The sequence below is a fragment of the Dreissena polymorpha genome, chromosome 15 (genome assembly GCF_020536995.1).
Source record: "Dreissena polymorpha isolate Duluth1 chromosome 15, UMN_Dpol_1.0, whole genome shotgun sequence".
NCBI lineage: Eukaryota > Metazoa > Mollusca > Bivalvia > Myida > Dreissenidae > Dreissena > Dreissena polymorpha.
The window spans coordinates 29,483,034-29,487,947 of NC_068369.1; positions in this window are offsets into that span (position 1 = coordinate 29,483,034).

Sequence of the window (4,914 nt, forward strand, 5' to 3'; positions counted from 1 at the left end):
CACTCGTCTGCTAAATTCCCCTCCCACCAAATAACAGACGAGATGGTTTACAAAATGTATTATGTCTTAATTCTAGCAATGGAATTGTTTTATCGGCAAACTGCAAAATACAAAGAGTTGTAAAAAAATACGAAAGTTAAATGAATCATCGCCGTCGTCATCATCATCGCCATTTGGGTAAGTGCGTAACGCATTTTGTTGATGAACACCGGAAATCGGTGGACACCAAAGTGCGGTGCTATTGTCCGTTCTTCACTACAAATGACCGATGGCGAAATACCATACAATGCAATATGAACCCGTACTTTTACAACATAGTACATATAATAATAAAACCAAATGTTTTTTTTTCAATAAGCAAACTACCAAAATCTTAAGAGAAAAATAATTATTTGTTTATTTTTATGAGCATAAAGAACTCGACATTACGCTTCTTTGACGGTCAATTTTGCGAAAAAAAGTATATGCTAATTTTTGTTTTGGATCGACGTTTTATAGCAAGAAAGGTACCATCGTTTTCGATATTTCTGTAAACAAATGAACAACACAACACAACACTTTTATATGGTATACGTTATCATTATCAGCGAAACTGGCATGATGCTTGGTGCATCCTACTAGTTAAGATTAAATGGCCGCAAATATAAACGCAAAAAAATGTTGCTCGAAACTTGCGTTTATTATAACCATGTTTGTTTCCAGCAATTAACGTCCGATGAACACAACGTCAAGGAACGTAAAATCATCACTTGTTAAGAGAATTATATTAACTTCGAGCATGGAAAAGATGGAGTGAATTACACGGCTCATTTCCCCACCCGCTGGCGTCACCGCCTCGTTCTGATTCGTTAAGTCCGGAGTGACGAAAATTAACTTCCTGCGACGAAGATTGAAAACCCACACCGTACAGTATTGGTTACAGTAAACTTAATATATACTTCTGGAGCGAGAATATGAAATGTAAACAAGCGCAGCGAATTCGGTTCATTAGCAAAACGAGAACTTACACTTGTTATGTGATGTTTTGCATTTGCTATGAAAACAATTTGTCAGTGATTTACATGCTTACGTGAAACGGGAACAAGATTGTTGACGCTGATAATTTAAAAGCGACGAGGCAATTTTCAAGTAGCAGTTTTGTAATTACTGGCGTTTGTTTTTGCGCGTTAAAACATGACTGATGCCGGGTTGTAAGATGAACGTTTAGAGTGAGGCATTAATTTTGTTCCCTTGGATTAGCGTGTTCCAATGCTCTACGGTGTTATCGTATATGTTTATTATGAGTGATGAAACGGATAATTATGGATTCAATTTACGATGTCTGAATACAACTAATTGAGACGCGCTCTGGGTAAAGGGGGCTCAATGCATGTTCGCACGCACTCCGCAAAGGCGAATGAGGGACGTTATAAATAAAAGAATGTGTTGTCTCTAACTAGCTTGCGAGGACTGCACAGGCTTATCTAGGACGACAGTTTACGCACATGTATTAAGCCTTGTCGGACCGTATTTGGTACAAAAACGAATATGGTACAAGTTTGTACCATATTCGGCCGAATATGGTACAACTGTCTAATTGTACCATATACGTATCTGCAGTTTTGGGGTAAAATGCCTGACCGAATATGGTACAAACTTGTACCATATTCGGATGAAAAATGTACCACATTCGTTCCGAATATGATACACACTCATCATCGTAATCATCATCATCATCATCATCGTTATCTCATCATCATCATCATCATCATCATCGTTATCTCATCATCATCATCATCATCATCATCATCATCATCATCATCATCATCATCATCATCATCATCATCATCATCATCATCATCATCATCACATCAATTATCAACACCCCAATGATCATCATCGTTGTTATCTTTACCAACACCACCATCATCATCACCATCAAAACCAACATCATCATATCCATTATCATGATCGTAATGGTGATCACAAAAGTTTTTTTTGTGATGATAATGACAGCGATGTTTTCGGTCGATAATGAGGATGTTGTGATGATGATGACGACGATGAGAATATCATCATCATCATCGGCCAATAAACATCGCCATCATCATCATCACAAATATTTTGTTATCATCATCATCATTATCATCATCGTCGGCCGATAAACATCGCCGTCATCATCATCTAAAAACTTATCATCATCATTATAACCATCATCATCGTCCGATAAACATCGCTGTCATCATCATCCCAAAACGTTTGTTATCATCATCATCATCATCATTATCATCATCATCATCATCATCATCACCACAATCATCAAACCCCAATCATCATAACCACTGTCATCATCATCACCACCACCATCATTATCACAATTTTTTTACCATCATCATCATCACAAATGTTTTGTCATCATCATCATCACATATTCATTTTACATTTTGTATTTTATAATTTGTTTCATTCAAGAGATTCAACAAACTTGTACTTTTTTCATTTATTGGTATACTGACAGGATTTTTCAAAGTAATATTGAAGAACATAGAACAGCATTTAAATTTTAATCCAACTGTAGCATTTTGACAAGACATAATATACATATATACATTCATTTTAGTAGCAGCCAAAATATCCCAAATGTGCTTCGTAAAAAGTTACCAGTAAATGAGCAAATGACAACAAATTTCCGGTAGAAGAACATAATCATCAATCACAAAAATAACATAACAGGTTTCCAAACACCGATATACATGTATATTTCACCTGTAATGTCTGTACATGACATCTATGATATCATACCAACCGATTCCACTAACACGCAAACGCAGCCATGCGTTTGCCCATTTTGGCCCCTTGATGATTTCTTTTATTGCCGAAATAAGACCGCTGTTTCTGCCCGCTCTTGTTAATAGGAAACGAACGCTAACAGGATTTCTGTTACTAGTATCTAGTCCAATATCCGGCCGAATGTAAATTCTAGGTGTTTGCAAACTCATTGACCTTATTAAATCTCTAAAGGGTTTGCCGACCTTCGCCAACACAAACTGGATTGACGGGTTTGATTGTATGCAGAACTTAAAAATTTCAACTTGAATGTGAAGTGGTAACATCAGAAATGGAAAAGTCGTTCGCTTCTGTGCCCTCCTATTGTTTATCATATCTTGAAGCTCTTTCAGGGCTGAACACACAGAGACGTCACCGTTGTCGCCAGAGTCACCGTTGTCGCCGGAGTCACCGTTGTCGCCAGACGCAGCGTTGTCGCCGGAGTCACCGTTGTCGCCGGAGTCACCGTTGTCGCTGGAGTCACCGTTGTCGCCGGAGTCACCGTTGTCGCAAGAGTCACCGTTGTCGCCAGACGCAGCGTTGTCGCCAGATGCAGTGTTGGCGCCAGACGCAGCGGTGTCGCCGGAGTCACCGTTGTCGCCAGACGCAGCGTTGTCGCCGGAGTCACCGTTGTCGCCGGAGTCACCGTTGTCGCTGGAGTCACCGTTGTCGCCGGAGTCACCGTTGTCGCAAGAGTCACCGTTGTCGCCAGACGCAGCGTTGTCGCCAGATGCAGTGTTGGCGCCAGACGCAGCGGTGTCGCCGGAGTCACCGTTGTCGCCAGAGTCACCGTTGTCGCCAGACGCAGCGTTGTCGCCTGACGCAGCGTTGTCGCCAGACGCAGCGCTGTCGCCAGAGTCACCGTTGTCATACGACTGTTCTAAGCGTGATATTATGTCCTTGTACACGCGTTGATTGATACGGATACTAACGTAATGCATGCCAAATCCTTCTGGGAAATACCCCAATGCAATTGTTCCAACATCACCATCGAACTTTCCATCTGCTGACACAATTGATGAGTGTTCTAGTCCTCGGGTAGAAACTACCAGGCACTGCAAATTATATTCTCTCATAAGTGCAATGAGCGTGAGGTTGTCGCCGTATGTCCCATTCTTAGACATATTCTTAACGTATGCATCAAATGTTTCATCATAGACAAAAGTTTCATAGAAATATCTGTTTTCTACAATGTGATGGACTGCTTCCTTACGTAAAGCATCTACGTCTTTGTATATACCAATTTTACCAAGTTGATGCGATATAGCAGCAAATTGACAATTTCCATCCGGATTTGGGTCCATGGCAATATTCACCCCATCCAACAACTGCAGATTTTCATGGTGTGTTAAAACATGATAGTACTTAGTTCTGTGATTTTGTTTCTCTGAGCGGTTCTGTTTTAATGAATGTTTTTTAATTTTTCGTTGTTTCTCTAACGCAACAGTTAGGCTAGTCATGTTTTCGACCCCAACCGATTTGCTTACGAATCCAAGTTCGGGTTTGTTCGGTACTTGAAATGACACGATATAAACACCATTTCGTTTTACTTTTTCTACCTTGCCTTCGATAACATATCTTTTGGTTGGCACCCTGGATTTTCGAAAGGGATAGCGAATTAATACTGTCTCTCCTACTTTGTACTTGCTTGGGGAAGTTGCCTTTTTCAACAGCGACCTGTAAGCCTTTTTATTTGCTCGCCGTATGGTTTTCTTTATTTCACGAGAACTATGACGTTCTTTGGTAAAAACATGACTTCTTCCGTAGTAGGCTTCAAAGGGCGTGAGACCCCCAAGAACTCGTTTGAAACTTGTGTTTATGGCATAGGCTAAATCTTGAAGCCCTTCGACCCAGTTAAATCCACGTTTACTTTTTGTTGCAAATAGAATCTTGGCCTTTATAACACTGTTTGACCTTTCACACTTGCCCTGTGATTGAGGATGATACGGCCTACTATTGATCATTTTGATGTTGTACTTGTTCAACAAAAGTTTCATACTAGGGCCTTTAAATTCCAGTCCGTTGTCACATTGGATGATGTCAGGGGCAAGGTTAACCATCAACACGTCCTCTAATGCCTTTGCAACTTCACGCGAACTCTTCGTTTTC